The following is a 17930-nucleotide window of genomic DNA, read 5'->3' as shown; positions in this document are numbered from 1 at the left end:
TTCGGCTCAGGTCATGTTCTCACAGTCTGTGGGTTCGAGCCCCTCGTCAGGCTGTGTGTTGACAGCTCAGAGCCTGAAGCCTGCTTTGGATTCTGTGTGTCCCTCTCTCTCTGTCCCTCCCCCACTCACACCGTCTCTCACTCTCTCAAAGAATAAACATTAAAAAACAATTAAAAACAAAAAAAGAAAAGAAAAGTCTACCATCCTGGTCATGTTTCTTGTGACTCTAGGGGTAGAAAAGGAAGTCAAAAAGAGTGACCAGAAAGCCACTACCTCTCTCTTCTTTAATATTTATTTTTGAGAGATAAAGAGAGAGCACGTGAGGGAATGTGTGCGCACAAGCTGGGAAGGAGCAGAGGGAGAGGGAGAGAGAGAATCCCAAGCAGGCTCTGGGCTGTCAGCACAGAGCCCAATGCGGGGCTCGAACCCATGAACTGGGAGGTCATGACCTGAGCAGAAATCAAGAGGCAGATGCCTAACCAACTGAGCCATCCAGGTGTCCTGAAAGCCACTACTTCTATGTTTAATATATCTGGGCCCTCTCAGAAACTTGCATTGGAAACTTTCCTTTAGAACTCCCATCTCTGGCGGGGGGGGGGGGGCGGGGGTGGTGGTGCCTGAGTGGCTCAGTCGGTTAAGCGTCTGACTTCGGCTCAGGTCATGATCTCCCGGTTCGGGAGTTCGAGCCCCGCATCGGGCTCTGTGCTGACATCTCAGAGCCTGGAGCCTGCTCACACTCTGTCTGTCTCTCTCTCTCTCAAGAATAAATAAACATTAAAAAAAAAAAAAAATAGAACTCCCATCTCTGGTCCACACACTTTGGGGAAAAGGTCCAGAAACGGAGTCCTTGAACTGAAAGCCAGAAGTGCAAGAAAAAAGGATCAGAGACTTTATCCTTTAAATACCAAATCCTTGATTAGGCCCCCTTCCACCATCCGTTCTGTCTTTATCTGAACAGAGCAGTGGTTGCGGGCACCAGCCTGCCGGCCACAGAGCATGTCCGTTTCGGTCTGGTACCGTTAGTGCTTGCGGGCTGTGATGGCGGCTTATCAGGAGCTCAGATGGATCAACGCCATCCCAGGCGATTGAACTAAGATTGGAAAATATCTTGACAGGCTGGAATAATGGATGAAATCTAACATTTGAAATTTCATCAGGATAAAGTAAAGTCTGGCCCACAGGTTCGGAATACCAAGTGTACAAAAATAGCTGATCTCACGAAAAAGGCCTAGAATGTTCAGTTTACTACAACATCCATCTGTACCAAACCCATCAACAGGGTGATTCCCCGCATCCACCCAACTGAAGCCAGCGTAGGGTGGGCTTTGCTGAATGAAGTTCACCAAAGCCAGAGGAGAAGACTCTGCATCATCCTCTGGTCGTGTCGTTAGAGACATTCGTGTCGTTAGCATGACGTGAGTGATAGGAAACAAAGCGGACGAGGCCACGAGGGAAAGACAGACTCCAGGGGGGCGAGCTGTGACTGTACACAGTCTTACTATTATTGCTAAACTAGTTTTGGGCCACCTGGGTGGCTCAGTCCGTCGAGCATCCGACTTCAGTTCAGGTCTTGAACTTGCCACTCATGGGTTTGAGCCCCACGTTGAGCTCCGCACGGAGCCTGCTTGGGATTCTCTCTGACCCTCTCTGTCTCTGCCTTCCCCACCTGTGCTTTCTCTCCCTCAAAATGAATAAATAAACTTAACAAATTTTTATTAAAAAAAATAGTTGTGATGACCCCCCTGAAAGTTCTTGAGGATCCCCAGGGGTCCCCACAGTTTTGAGAACTACCGTCTTATGGCTTCTCTGGCTTCAGGCATCTCATCTAAACTCAAAGCAAGAAGATGAGAAGAAGTGGACAGGTCACACTGCCCTCTTACCCAGAGAGGAAAAGCTTCCCTAGCAGTTCTTAGCTGCTTTCCTTTGTGGCTCACTGGCCAGCACTGTCACATGACCACAATTAGTTGCTGTCCAATATGAAAGCAAAGACCAAAACCAAACAGATGTGTTTTGAAGTTTGGAAGGCAACAGAGACAAACCAGAGAACAGAATAACAAAAAATTTTAAATCCATAATTACTTTTTTTTTTCAGAGAAGTAAGAAGACAATATTGGGTCCCTAAAATAAAAACAATATACTAGTGGGGAGCCTGGATGGCTCAGTTGGTGAAGCATCCAACTCTTGATTTTGGCTCAGGTCATGATCTCATGGTTTGTGGGACTGAGCCCTGTGTTGGGCTCTGGGTTGATTGTGCAGACCCTGCTTGGGAGTCTCTCTCCCTCTCTCTCTGCCTCTCTCTCTTTCTTTCAAAATAAATAAACTTAAAAAAACCCACAATATTCTATTAAAAATATTTTATAGCTGAAATAGAAACCCAACCAATGCATCGAGAGATAAAACAGAAATCAGATTTTTCCTTGCTGTAACAGAGCATTTACTAACAAGGAAACTGTCCAGAATTAAATGGGCTGGCTTAGAGGATGAACTGTTTAAGAAAGGCAGGGTGGGAAGGCGGCTGGCTGGCTCAGTTGGGAGACCGTGCAACTCTTGATCTTAGGGTTGTAAGTCTGAGCCCCACACTGGGAGTTAGAGATTACTTAAGAATACAAAAATCTTTTTTTTGTAGTTAGTTAGTTAGTTAATTAACTAATTTGTTTGTTTGTTTGTTTGTTTGTTTGTTTTGAGAGAGACAAAGAGAGGGAAAGACTCGAATGCACGACCCCGGAGATCAAGAGTTGCATGCTCTCCCAACAGAGCCAGCCAGGTGCCCCAAGAACTCGGTTTTTGAGAGACTGACCCAGGTGGGTGACGCAGGCTGTGGCTGTGGAAACACTGCTTCTCCATTTGCAGCCAAGCGACTCATGTGGATTCAACCCCCAGATCCTGGCCTCAGTGTAACTCTGCTCTCAGGACTTCACCCCACTAACAAAGGCTCTGAGGAGGACTCACGTGCCCCTTTGGAGGGTGTGTGGCCACCAGTGCCACCGAGTTTGCCAAAGCAACGTCTCCCTGCGGCCCTGCGGCCCCTCTTCCTTGCTGCTGCCGACTGCTTTTTTTCAGACTCTTAATTCAGTGCTGTAGGAACCGAACACAGCAGTCGGCTTCAGGAACCTTACTGTTGCCATGGGTTACATGAATTCAAAACGAAGGATGGAACCAAAACAGGCCCTTAAATATCAGCCCTCAAGTGGGAAGCTAAAAGAAATGCTCCAACACCTTAAAAGAAATCAGGCGACGTCATGACAGGGGACAAATACCGGATACGAAAACAGCGGCAGCAGCCAGCCGGATGGTTGCTGCTTAGAGCTGCAATTTGTTAACAGCTGCTAAAAATATTCTCTCTATGTGGTGCTTGCAAATCCATGGCAAATACTCAGCGAAATGTGAATGAATGTCTTGATCTTTAGCCTTGTACTATCCAATATGGCAGCCACTGGCCACATGTGGCCATGGAGCACTTGCAATGTGGCTGGCCTGAATGAAGATGTGCCATAAGGGTAAGGCCATCGTGGGTGGGTAGCGGAATAGGTGTCAGTCTTGGATCTCACTTATCAAAATAAACTCCTGAAGGATTAAGAGTTAAAAGCAGAAGCATCTACAGGAAACCAGGTGACTTTTGAGCATGAGCAACAGAAGAAATCGCAAAGAGAAGGACAGATTTGACTACAAAAAATTAAAAGATTTAGCTTTTTTTTTTTGACAAGTATTAATTTTAAAAAGGAAAAGAAACCCAGTACCTTCATGCTGGGTAGGTACCTTTAGAAATATCCTCTCTTAAACAAAAAAAGAAAGAAAGACAAAAAACCCCACATTTTTACTGAGATATTTTTTGACAAATACTAATTTAAAAATCAAAAAGAAATGACCTTCAGGCTAGGTAGGTACTTTTATTTTGTTTAATTTTAATGTTTATTCATTAAAAATTTTTTTTTAATGTTTATTCACTTTTGAGAGAAAGAGAGAGAGAGAGGACGAGCAGGGGAGGGCAGAGAGAGAGGGAGACACAGAATCTGAAGCAGGCTCCAGGCTCTGAGCTGTCAGCACAGAGCCCGACGTGGGGCTCGCACCCATGAACCACGAGACCATGACCTGAGCCGAAGTCGGAGGCTTAACTGACTGAGTCACCCAGGTGCCCCAAGGTAGGTACTTTTAGAAACATTCTCTTTTAAAACAAACAAACAAAAAACATTTTTATTGAAATGTAGTTAACACCCTACTGGTTTGACACATTCATTATACATATTGCAATATGGTTACCACCGTAGGATCAGCTAACACATCTATCATATCACATAATTATAATTTCCTTTCTGTGGTGGGAACAATTAAGATCTAGTCTCTTAGCCACTTTGAAGTTTATAATATAATACTGTTTATAATCCCTATGTTGTGCATTAGATCTCTAGGACTTAAATGTCCACCAGTTGCTAGTTTGTAAAAAGCTTCAGCTTTTATAAAATTATAGGTATAAATACAATTTAAAACCACATAAAAATGGGAAATAAAGATCAATAAAGATCACATATAAAGTACACAAAAAATTGATGGTGTTCTAATGCCCCAGTAGTAGAATGAACAAGTCCCAGAGGAAATACAGATGGCTAATAAACATTAAAGTGTTCTCTCCTACAAGTAATCAAAGGAAAGCAAATTAAAACTGCCATTAAAAGTTTAAAAAGTTAAATGAAGGGAAGTTTATTTGTTTATTTTTTTTAATTTTTTTTTCAACGTTTATTTATTTTTGGGACAGAGAGAGACAGAGCATGAATGGGGGAGAGGCAGAGAGAGAGGGAGACACAGAATCGGAAACAGGCTCCAGGCTCTGGGCCATCAGCCCAGAGCCTGACGCGGGGCTCGAACTCACGGACCGCGAGATCGTGACCTGGCTGAAGTCGGACGCTTAACCGACTGCGCCACCCAGGCGCCCCAAACGAAGGGAAGTTTAAAACACTGTTTATTATGATTCAAGCTAACAAACTTTTGTTTTTGATGGAAGTCATACACAGCTGATGGGAATGTAAACAGGGAAAAATCCCTAGAAAGCAACTTGCAAAATAGATCAAGAGTCTAAAAGAGTCTAAAAATGTTCTACTCTTTGACATGGAAATTTCACTTCTGAGGAAATTAACAGACCGATTTATGTGCAAGGATGTCCATATGTTCACTATTCATAATGGCAAAATAACTGAAGCAGCTTAAAATATGCAAATAAACTATCATACCACCATAGAGAAAAAAAAAAGTGCTATAAGCACAAAATGCAAACTGGGTTTCAAAGACTCAGTATGAAAAAAGAATATGAAAAGATCACATTCATATTTTTAGATTGATTCTGTGCATTGGTCGGTATATTTCGTGAAATACTGAGTTATATAAAACATCTCATTATAGGGGCGCCTGGGCGGGTCAGTCGGTTAAACATCCGACTCTTGATTTCAGCTCAGGTCATGATCTAGCAGTTCACGGGATCAAGCTCTGTGTCCAGTTCTGCTCTGACAGCCGGCGAAACCTGCTTGGGATCCTGTCTCCTCTCTCTGCCCCTCCTCTGCTCACGCTCTCTCTCTCTCTCTCTCTCTCTCTCTCTCAAAAATAAATAAACATTTAAAATATGTATCTCAGGGTGCCTAGGTGACTCAGTCAGTTAAGCAACCAACTCTTGGTTTCAGCTCGGTTCATGATCTCATGGTTGGTGAGATCGTGCCCCGTGTTGGGCTCTGTGCTGACAGCATGGAGCCTGCTTCAGATTCTGTCTCCCTCTCTCTCTCTCTGCTCCTCTCCTGCTCACGCTTTCTCTAGACAAACAAACAAACAAACAAACAAACAAACATTTTTTAAAAAAATAAGTAATGTGTCTCGTTATAAATTTGGTTATAATACCGGGTTAAATAAATTGCATGTAGCATGCATTACTAAAATTGATGACCCCTATCTCTTTTTTAGTGTGGCTACTTGAAAAGTTAAAATTCCATATGCAGCTAGCATTTGTGGCTCACATTTGTGGATTGCACTGAATGTCTCTGGGATAGCGCTGCTTGAGATCTATGGGCAAATCCTCCAGACGGTCATCCCAGCCCCATGACCTCCCCAGTTGTCCCCTTACTCCAGCCCCTCCCTTCCTCTTTGCTTCTCTACCTCTTTTCTCTTCCAACAGGAAACTAGCTCACTTCTACCATTAAATGGGAAAAATAATAGCTAACATTTTTTAAAGGCTCTACGTGCTAAGTTCTTTACTTGTCTTATGTCCTGCAAACCCCCTCCCCCACAACTATCCTCCAAGGTAGGTAACATTATGGCACAGAGGGGTTAAACTCTGTGCCCAAGGTCATACAGCCAGTAAGTAGAGAAGCTAGGCTCCTAACCCCAGGTAGCGTGTCTCCCAACCCGTCCGCTCTCTAATGCACAAGAGAAATGGGATATTGGGAAATCTTAATAGAAACCCCTTTGGAACAATTGACTGTATTTTCCCATTTGCACTGCCAGGTTGCCCTGGGGAAGATGTTGAAGCTTAAAAGCTAATGGCAGGTTCCTGAAATGCACCCATCAGTGCTGTGGGCGGCATTGTGTCTCCTGAGTTGGTTCACTGCAGCTGAGACAGCACATTTCTGATCATTTCTTACACATTAGGAGCCTACTGAGGAGGCTTTTAGCTTCGGAAGATGTGAATAAGCAGGTTCAAATCAATAAAAGAGGATGTAGAGATTTCAAGTGATATAGGACAAAGGGATGACTCAGTCAGGAGGGGACAGGGATGCTAGGCTGAAATTTGGTGAAAGCAAGGAAGTTAGAGGCATATTGTACATGATAAAAGATCCTCAGGTCTTCAAGAGAGAAATATGTAAGATGTGTGAACGATAAAACCACCAATATGGGGATGGTTGCAAATTGCATTTATACAAGAAAATGTAACTACTGACCTGGTGGGTCCACCACAGCCAAGTGTCTTAAGCTGTGAACTCAAACCACAGTGCCTCATCCAGTGGCAAAGCTGGCTGCTCGTTGATTATAAGGAAAAATATTTAAGTACCCGACGTGGCAAAGGATTCACTTCTTATGTGTTTTAAAGCGGACAGCAGTGTTATCCCAATAGTGAGCTCCCTGTCTGCAACTGTCTCCTGTGAGAAAATGAAGGGGAGGGGTGTCAGTGTCAGCTCTGTGTCTTGTCCCCAGAGCTCCCTCATCTATGCCTGTGGCCTGGGACCCCAAAGGGAATGCATTGTGCACAGGGACATGTCTGTCCCTTGTTTCCAGGCAGAAATGAAATCTGAGAACAAATGGCTTCATGGATGATAAAAGAGAATCAAAGGGATCGTGATACGGTCAGATGACGGTCAGATGGCAAGAGAAGGTGATACGCAAAGGGAACCCAAAGCTTTGGAGATTTTGGTATCGAGATGCAATGTTGTGGACAGAGGAGAGCCTTGAATCAAGGTAGATTGGGTTTAGAACTCAGAGTTGGCACGTAGAAGCTTATGGGAGACCATGTGGAGTTTTTTTTCTTCTACACCGACAACCAATTCTCTGCCACCTGGGTGTCCAGCAATTCAATCCCTTGCTGATACTATGCATGCAGCTAAAGGGCTGACGTCATCTGCCCACAGTGAAAGGGCTCAGTCCCACTTCGGATGCCAGATGTGAACGGGAAGTCCAGACTACTCATACTTCTGCCCGGCTGACTATAGATGTGAGGTTCCCATACTGCCCTCACCCCCACCTCCGGTTTGGCAATTTTCTAGATCAACTCACAGAAGCTGGGGGGAAAAAAACTTTACTTGTTTTGCTGATTTATTATAAAAGGACATGATTGGTGGCAGTTGGAGTGGGAGAACTGGTGCCGGAACACGGCAGCTAAGGCCCCAGTCATTACGGAACAGAGGTAAGCAGTCACCCGGATGCTCTTCCCAAATCCCACCCCAGAGAGTCTCTGAGCTAATAAATGACTAGTTTCGTGTTGCTGTTTTGGGATTGGTTTCTTATGCGGTCGTGGATAAATGGACCCAGGCGGTCCACCTTCAGAGTTATAAGGATCAGAGATAACATGGAAATCACCTAATCTGGGGCCTGACATACAGCAAATCTCACAAACGGTAACTCTCACCTTCATTATTGAAAATGAAAGGATGGTACTCTAGTAGTTGTATTTGCCCCATCCATCTCCTCTGCCCCACCCACCCCGGCCCCACACTCCGAGGAAATCTCAGAGTCAAATCAGAGGAGCAAAGACCCTCCTCCGCAAGCTCCAACCACTGTCTTCCACCCAGAGGTGGCAGGTGAGGGTCTTTTTAGGTCTGTTTCGCGGGTCTCAAGCCAGCTTTATGTGAAATCAAGCCCCTCTGCCCCTGGCTTCATTCTCTTGTCTTTTGGGACCCCAAATCCACTTTGACCCAGGGCTGACCCTAAAATTATTCTGCAGGCTCTCTGTCAACCCAGGTCCATCAGATCCTGCAAAGTGGGGGTGTCCAGGTTGAGAATGGAAAGAACTTTCCCTGCTCCCTCCCTAGCCCCTCAGTTTGCCTCAGCAGGTGGAATCCTGCCTCAGCATCACATCATTTCTCTGTGCACTGATCTGCCAAGGACGCTAGGAGCAAACATTCTCCACCCTCTCTTGGGGCTGTTAGGCAGACAAGACCCCACCTACTCCCTTGATGGTGTGTCTCAAACAAGGTGTATCTCCGGCCAAGTAGCTCTTCCTCTGATATTTTTTCTCTCCAAGTCGAGTTGTGAAACACACGCACTAACCCAGACCTGGAGTCCAAGATCAAACAAACCAAAGCGAAGTTTGTAACCATGGAAATGAACTGTGGCATCAGATGATTGCTGCATTCAGATGAGCGAGGCCCAGGCATTTCCTCTGCCTTTCCTGCTGCCGGCCACGCCACGGGGAGGGGGCTGGGCAGTAGTGGAGGGTTATCTAGTGCACGCTAAGGCTGGGCAAGTATGTGAGCGCTGGACTCGCCAAAGGAAAATGCAGGCACTGCCCCTAAGTTCTATGGTCCACACTGAAATGTTGAAAGGTAAACGCATTTCGGGAGTGGGGACATTGTGATTCCACACAGTTCAAGTGAATACATTTGCATGTGTGCACTTGTTAAACATGTGTCACGATGTGTCACGAGCCAGGCACTGCCCTGAACATTACATCTGCATTACATCCTTTTATCCTTATAACAACCACCTGGGGTGCTCTTATGGAGCCCACTCTACGGTGAGCTTAGAGGGTTAATCCAGGGCCATAGAGCCAAAATAAGACAAAGCTGGGATTTGAACTCCATCTGTCCCACTGAAAGTCTAGCCTCCCAATTCCCAGCATGTACCACATCCTCTACTATAAATGCCAGGCACCAGGCCGGCGGCCGGGACTACACAGAAAAACCCCAGTAAGCTCCATGGACCTCTACTGAAACCCTATTCCGAATGATGTCAGGAGCTGTGCAGAATAAAAAAAATGAAATGACTAAGACACAAGAAGATAGCTCACCGTATAGCAGAGAAAGAAACAACCAATCTTTAAGACTATTGTTTAAAATGTCACTGGGGCGCCTGGGTGGCTCAGTTGGTTAAGTTGCTGATTTCAGCTCAGGTCATGATCTCAAGGTTCATGAGTTGGAGCCCTGAGTCGGACTCTGTGCTGACAGCTCAGAGCCTGGAGCCTGCATCAGATTCTGTGTCTCCCTCCCTCTCTGCCCCTCCCCTTCTCACACTCTGTGTCTGTCTCTCAAAAAGAAAATAAATAAACATTAAAAAAAAAGTGTCATGAAAAATCCCCCCCCTCCAGCCCCCCCCACCCACCCTGCCTCCAATCAGAGAGCCCTCAGGCAGTCAACAGCAACCATTCGGGACATTCCCTTAGCAGGAAGGAACACTCCAAAGAACTGTCCAGCATTCAATCGTGTCCCACAAAAGGGCATGCTGAATCCTAGCACGCATGGAGGGAAGACGTGTGAAATGACACGGAGGAGACAGCCACCTACAAGCCAGGGAGAGGGACCTGGACCCGATCCTTCTCTCGTGGCTCTCAGGAGGAACCCGCACAGGTTACGGCACTGGTACCAGTGAGTGTGACCTTATTTGTGTATGAAATCAAGATATATTTGGGGCACCTGGGTGGCTCAGTTAGTTAAGCGTCTGACTCTTGATCTCAGCTCAACTTGTGATCTCATGGTTCGTGAGTTCAAGCCGCACACTGGGCTCGATGCTGTCAGCACAGAGCCTGCTTTGGATCCTCTGTTCCCATCTCTCTCTGCCCCTCCCCAGCATCTCACACTCTCTTTCCCTCTCTCAAAAATAATAAATAAACATTAAAAAAAAAGATGTATGGGGTGCCTGGCTGGCTCAGTGGGTAGAACATGTGTCTCTTGACCTCAGAGTTGTGAGTTTGAACCCCACATGGGGGTGGAGATTACTTAAAAAGAAAAGAGAGAGAGAGAGAAAGAGAGAGACATGTAAAGTAACATGAAGTCATACTAGAGTGGGGTTGATCCTTAATGTGACTGATGTACTTATGAGAAGAAGAGACACAGAGACAGAGACACGTGGTGGGAAGAGAGCATATGAGAGTGGAGGCACAGACTGGAATTACATGACCACAAGCCAGGAAATGTCAGGGATTTCTGGCAACCACCGGAAGCTAAAACAGAGGCATGGACTAGAATCTTTCTTGAGCCTCCAGGAATGAAGCAACTCTGTCAACTGGCACATTGATTTTGGACTTCTGGCCTCCAGAACTGCAAGAGAAGGCATTTTTGGTGTTTTGAGCCAGTCAGCTGGTGGTAGTTTGTTATGGTAGCCCCAGGAAGGGAATACATACGCCTTCCAATTCGCCGTGGTTCCTGTTTTGTGGGAGGAAGAGTAATCTCTCCTTAACCTTGTGATCTGTCATTCTTCCTGTGTCTCTTCAAAGACCTCCTACTCTTTCACCGAAGCTTGTGTCCATCCAATGACCTTGTCTGCTAGCAGAGTTTCCTCCTACTCTACGGCTGTGGCTCCTCTGTGCCTTTCACACATACCTCTGCCTCTCCGAGCCCTTGAAATGCACATTCAGCCTTTTGCTCTCTCTGCAGCTCTCTTGATTAATTGCCCTCAGCAAAAGGATTGACTCTGCCCAAGGGATGCATGGAGGAGGTGAAGCTGGAGACAGAAGATGAGACGAGACACTGAGCAGAAAGAAAGTCCTAAAGGATCTGCTAAGGAGTTTCAGTTCCATAACCAAGGGGATAGGGAGCTACTGAAGCAGGAGAGTTCGTTGCATAATGGACCTAAACCATAGGTACACTCGTTGTTCACTTAACAAGTAGTCTGGAGGGAGATGGGCACTGATGTCTTCAAGGACCCAGCTTTTCCAAACTCCTACTCCACTCCAAACTGTCCACAACATGGTTAACTTTGAGTCTTGTGTTTGTTGCCTCATGGTCTTGAATGGTGACAACACCTACCGAGACAGATGTTAGAAGCTGATGTGTGTCCTCCCCTCCAACATTCATATGTTGGAGTACTAACCCCCAGTACCTCAGAATGTGACAGTAGTTGGGCTGGGGCATTTAAAGAGGTGATTAAGGTAAAATGAAGCTATATGGATGGGCTCTAATCCAACATGACTGGTGTCCTTATTAATAAGAGGAGATCAGGGCCTAGAAAGGCACAGAGACACCTGGGGGAAAGACCATGGGAGGACGCAGAGAGGATACGGCCATCTGTAAGCCAAGGAGAGAGGCCTCCGAAGAAACCAGTCCTGCCGACATCTTGATCTTGGACTTTGTCCTCCAGACTATGAGATGATAAATGTTGTTTAAGCTCCCTGTCTGTGGCATTTTGTTACAGCTGCCCTAGAAAAGGAACACAATGGAGAATACAGTAAAACCTTGGCTTGAGAGCATAATTCCCTGAGGATACAGGCTTGTCATCCAAAGCACTTGTGTATCAAAGTGAATTTCAAGAACCATTGGCTCAGTTGTGATCATGTGACATTCGGCATCCTGTATGGCTTATTTGCAAGATATCGTTTATCAAGTCAAAATTTATTAGAAATGTTTGCTCCTCTTGTGGAACACTAATAGATCAAGTTACTCGCAATCCAAGGTTTTACTGTACAGGGACAACCGGGCTGGGGGTGGGTGGGAGGCATGGGGAGGAAGCCAGCTTCTGCACACTGATTTAAGCTCTCCCCTCCACCATCAATCAGGCTCAGCCAGGCCCCCCGCAGGCCCCCAGGTCACAGGCACACATCTTAGAGACCTTCCTCACCCTGGGACCTGTGTTTCAGTGCAGAAGGATCCCCTGTCCCTACCAGGCTGTGAACTGTGGAGCATTTCACAAGCTTGTTTGGAAGGGAGAGAAATTCGTTTTTCCTTCTTTTACCGCTTGGTGAACCATCTCCGTGTGTTGTAGTCACATTCATTCTTCACGTACCTGCACGTGTCAAGGTCTGTGCAGTTTAACAGAATTCAAAAGTGATTATGACTGTAGGTTCTCCAAATCCTTTGGGACAAAGTAGAGACTCAGTCTCGGGGGTACTTCTGAGAGTGCTGGGGTAGCTGACATCCCTCAAGTGCCGTGCAGATGGGTATGGGGGGGCGGGGGGCGTGCGTGTGTGCGTGTGCCCATGCGTGCCTAATGAGGCTGTGAGCAGGGACACAGTGGACAGATGGCTGCCTGGGGTGGGAGGCTGGTTCCTCTCCCTCTCCTTCTGGGCCCTCGCAGGTTTCCAGGTATGAGACTGGCTAAAATGAGCTGAGAAACATTAGAATAAACAAAACAAAACAAAAGAAAACAAAAGACCAAACTTAAACAGTGGGGCTTGAGGCATCTGAAGAACAAAAATTGGGATTTCAGTGCTTGGCGTATGGAAAGAAAAGAACCAGAGATTAGCAAACACCAGGTATGATAACCGGATTTAAGAACCTGTCAAGAACGGGGCGCCTGGGGTGGCTCAGTCGGTTAAACCTCCGACTTTGGCTCAGGTGATGATCTCACAGTTTGTGGGTTCGAGCCCCGTGTCGGGCTCTGTGCTGACAGCTCAGAGCCTGGAGCCTGCTTCGGATTCTGTGTCTCGCTGTCTCTGCCCTTCCCCTGCTCACACACACACACACACACACACACACACTCCCTCTCTCTCTCTCTCTCTCTCTCTCTCTCTCAAAAAAAAAAAAAAGCTGTCAAGAAAAACTTATTCTGATTCTGGTTAAAATGGCATGAAGACTTTATTCAGGATGATTGCTGTCGGTGTCAAGACTATTGCAATAGGGAAGACACAGCCGGCTCAATCCTGACAGGTGGGGAGTTTTAGTCGAGGAGCAGCGTGAGGGGGCCAGTGGGTGGGAACTTAGGAAGAGGAGACATCAAGGGTAGGGGGATTCTTGTTAAATCGGCCCCGACAGGATTCCTACTAAAGGCCATCCAAGGACCTGTACCTCAAAGGTTGTGGGTGGGAAACGTAATCAGAGAGCAAGAGTGATCAGATAGCAAGGATGGGGGAGTCTCTTTAAAGTAACATAGCAGGACTCTTACTAAAACTGGGAGGGGGTGGGGGTCAAGATCAATGTCCAGAAGAAGCCCCAGATGAACCTGAAGTTCAGTCTAGGAGAGTCTTGTCAAAGCAGCCCCAACTGAGAAGCACATAAACACAGGGTGGGAACTGGAGGGCTACACAGGTGCTAGAATACAGATCTAAATTACCTTGTACAATATCTGTAACTATGCATAACATCTTATCCATTGCTTATTTATAATACTTTATACATATTCTAATATTTGTTAACTATTAGTTTTTTTCTTCCTCAAAATAGACTTGATAGATGATTAAGAAACTTTAGACCCGGCTCAGCAAAAACCATATTTAAATTTCAATCTCCTATTTCCCGAGAGGCTAACATCTTGACGAATACTGATGAAATCTCACGACAGCACATCAAAGATGTAGGAGGTTTTGGCCTCAAATTGTCTGAGAGATTTTTCAACTACAATTGTGAAATCGGTCTCGTTAATCTTGGAGAAACTACAGAGAAAGCAAGAAGCACTAGAAGGTCAGCATTGGGCAAAAGTGTGTCCCAATTACACAGACGGTCTGGGTCCATTCATTGAATGTTCAGTGGATCAACTATGTGACTTAAAAATGTGCAGAAACTTGCCAGAAATGTGTACAGAAGTGGCAGAGTGAAAGCCAGAAAAGTCAGGAAAGTGGTTCCCCGCAAGGAAGGAGGGAATTCCTCTTTGGGCAGGACATATCATGGGCTTCTGGGATTCTTCCAACACTCAGCTTACTTACGGTGAATCGTTCCAGGGATGTCTGACGCATAGTTATTTATCAATTAGTACATATTTATACTTTACGCGCCTTTATGTAGTGTGTGGCATTACACAATTAAAAGCTTTAAAAAAATAGTTTGTTCTAATTTTCAACAAACACATGGAAGCTTCCAGAAATTGCAAACCAAAAGAACCCTTGGAAAAAAAAATTCTAGGATAAGTTACAAAACTGACGGTTTGAGGGCTTTGAAAAGAAAGTGGTGATGCTGGGCGCCAGCATGGGTTTATTTAGATCAAGTTGAGCCAAAAGCATCTGAATTTGGTTTTGCATAGAGTTACTAGGCTAGTGGGTCATGGATTGTAGAAAACATCTGGAAAGATCTCTCAGGTTATCTCTGTGGGCCAAAGAGAAATGTTAGCTGGCCCAAAGGAAGTTTATGTGGAGGATACTGAGGTTGGTTTGCTGTGGATGATGTAAAGTGTGGCTGCAAACGTTTTGATGCCCTTTGTATAGAGCGGTGAGGTCTATGAAGCATCATGTTTAACAGCCTCCTCTCTGAGGAAAGAAGCCCTGATTCCTAGTATTTGCCAGTTTCTGTGGTGTAAAATTTTTTGTGAAAGATTTGATTTCTGGGGCACCTGGGTGGCTCAGTCTGTTGGGCGTCCCACTTCGGCTAGAGTCACGATCTCACGGTTTGTGAGCTCAAGCCCACATCAGGCTCACCGCTGTCAGCACAGAGCCTGCTTCAGATCCTCTGTGCTCCTCTCTCTCTCTGCCCCTCCCTTGATCACACTCTCTCAAAAAGAAATAAACATTAAAAAAAAAAAAGAATTTATTTCTAAGTAATCTTTACACCCAACATGGGGTTCAAACTTACAACCCAGAGATCAAGAGTCACATGCTCTACTGATTAAGCCAGTCGGGGGCCCCTATGGTGTAAATATTCCCACCATGATCGATGTCTAACATGGCTGTGTTTAACAACTGACTCACAATTTTTTGAGAATTATGCTGGCTCTACTACCCTACTGGGTCTATGGCTCCTCTTTTGGATCTAGGCAGGTTTGTGACAGCTTTAATCAACAGTCCAGGGGCATCTGGGTGGCTCAGTCAGTTAAACGTTGGACTCTTGGTTTTGGCTCAGGTCATGATCTCACAGTTCGTGAGTTTGAGCCCCACATCGGGCTCTGTGCTGACAAGGATGGAGCCTGCTTGGGATCCTCTCTCTGCCATTCCCTGCCCTCTCTCTCTCACAGTAAACTTTAAAAACAAAACAAAACCCCAGAGGCTAGAAAGTGGGACACTCAAATTCCAAGCCTCTCTTGCAGCTAGGTGTGGCCATGTGACAGTTTTGGCCAATGGGATATGGGCAGAAATCTCTGGGAAGGTTTTCTCTTGTGAATTAAAAAGGCAAATACTTGAGAGAGGGTTTTTGCTCTTTGTGCTTTGTCATGTCTCATTTATCCTGCCTGGAATGTGGATATGATGATCTGAGGTTCGGCAGCTATCCTGTGCCAAGAGGAGAAATTGGGTTCTAAAGAAAGTGGAAGAGGGCAGAAGTCCTGGGTTATCTGCCTCAACATCTCTTGTGACATGGAAAAAGTAAAATCTTTCTTGCTTGTTGGGATAACTGTTGTTGGGATATCCCTTGTTGGGATAGCTGTTACTCACAGCTGGAGGTGATCCCACTGGACTTACTTCAGAGAAGCCAATTTGTAGCAAGTTGGATGACTGAAATCAGAGAAGTTAAATCTGGGCTGGTTTCATGGGTGTGTGACCTGTGTGATCACACAAGGGTGCACACCGAGAAGGGCCCACACTTATTTAATGCTCCCTTATCTTTATCTTGAAATTCTAAATAATTTTTGAAAATGAGGCCCTGCAATTTCATTTTGTTTATTTATTTTGAAAGTCATCTCTATATCCAACGTTGGGCTCAAACTCACAACCTTGAAATCTAGAGTTGCATGCTCTACTGACTGAGCCAGCCAAGTGCCCCTGAATTTTCATTTTGTGCTGGAGCCCACAAATTAGTCAGTTCTGGTTTAATGAACCAGTGTGACCCTAAATGGAATCTGTATGTAAATGGATTTTGTATGTAAGTTGTATTCTCAAACTTGGTCACTCGACATTTTTCTTAAAGTCACAGAAGAGGACATAGAAAACATAATGAAATTTATAAACAGCACAAAATTTGATATATTGTTAGTTAGATGGCAGATATGATATTTAAAAAGAAATCTAAATAGTCACAAAACCCAAAGCAAGAAGATGACATTTAAGAAGAATTCAATGAGAAGCCCTTTATTCGGAATTTTTTTAAACACACAAGGTCAGAGGGGCACCTGGCTGGCTCATTTAGTAGAGCATGCGATTCTTGATTTCATGGTCATGAGTGAAAGGCCCACGTTGGGCATGGAGCCTACTTAAAAAAAAAAAAAAAGTAAAAAATGTAAACACACAAGGTCAGAGCTATCCATGTGGAACGAACTCTGTTGTAAAGTCAGGGAATTGGGGTTTTGCCACTGGCACTACTGTGTGTCTAAAGGAAATCACCATTTCCTTGGATCATGATACCTTCATGTGCAGGGTGAAGGAATTAGCTAGGTAATACCTGGTCAATCTGATGATTCTAAGTGAGGTACTGAACTTGGGGTTGGAAATCTTTTTGTCATATAGTGAAATTTAGTAAGGGTATTTCATCTGAGAAGGAGCCATGTACATATTTCCTTAAAGCCTGGAGCTGGTGTGGTACCAGGTGAGTGGGTGAGAATTGGTACCCACTCACCTTGCCCAGTCTTCTTTACACACACATGCACACACACACACACACACACACGTATGTTTCTATAATAAATATAAATATATGCACACATACTGGTTATAAAGCAAATATATATAATATTTATGAACCATTAGGTTTTCATCATTTTATTATAGTTACCCAGAATAGACCACTCTATCCAATAAAAGTTTATAAATATGTCTGCCATGAGAATAGCTGAAGTAATATTTTATTAACGTTTCCAAAAACATGTTGGTTAGTTATTGAAGAGTAAAACAATAAAACAATCTAGGTGCCCCAGGCCCGAAAGACTGTTAACAAAACAGAATTTGCCACCTTGTCTTTTGTAAGGATTACATGAGGCGATCCGAGCAAAGTGCTCGGGACACAGTAAGCACTCAGTATGTGAGTTGTTATAATGATATATATATTCTTAACCTAATTAATCATGGCCAAACTGCCAGCGTACACCTTTGGCATCAAAGAAGTGAAATTCAAGGAAATCCAATCAATGAGAGCTAGAGATGAAGGCTACCCATCTTTGAGAGGAGAATGTAACAGTGGGAAAGGAGCCCAAGGCTGCAAACTCTGTTCCCCAAATCAAGGAGTCGGCCATCAGTGCGGTCATGAGGACAACTGTGAGGTGGTGGTGCCACCTGGTGGTCACCAGGCGACAATTCTGTGGGGACTGAAGCTGGATTTGATAACCAGGGACAGGACAGTGTGGCTGAAAGACAGTGGATTTTGGAGTTAGGCATCTGAGTCCCCGATCACAGCTCGGCCATCTGCTGGGGCTCTTGGGTGGATTACTTAACCTTTCTTAGCTTCCTTTCCTCTGCTGTAAAAATAGAGCTACTAACAGGGTCGTTGAATGGAATCTGGCTATGTCCGCCTGCAGGTGATGGG

The 17930-nt window shown here is 45.1% G+C and overlaps 1 protein-coding gene across 3 annotated transcripts in view; it reads right to left on the bottom strand.

The window, feature by feature from the left end:
• The window catches only part of LOC106977845 (uncharacterized protein C10orf95-like), a 182660-nt gene that overhangs the window by 114197 nt on the left and 50533 nt on the right, over window positions 1-17930 (bottom strand). The gene's annotated exons all lie outside the window — the stretch shown is intronic.

The sequence above is a fragment of the Acinonyx jubatus genome, chromosome C2 (assembly GCF_027475565.1).
Source record: "Acinonyx jubatus isolate Ajub_Pintada_27869175 chromosome C2, VMU_Ajub_asm_v1.0, whole genome shotgun sequence".
Classification (NCBI taxonomy): Eukaryota; Metazoa; Chordata; class Mammalia; order Carnivora; family Felidae; genus Acinonyx; species Acinonyx jubatus.
Note: the sequence above shows the minus strand (reverse complement) of the source record. Positions and strands in the feature narration are given on the sequence as shown.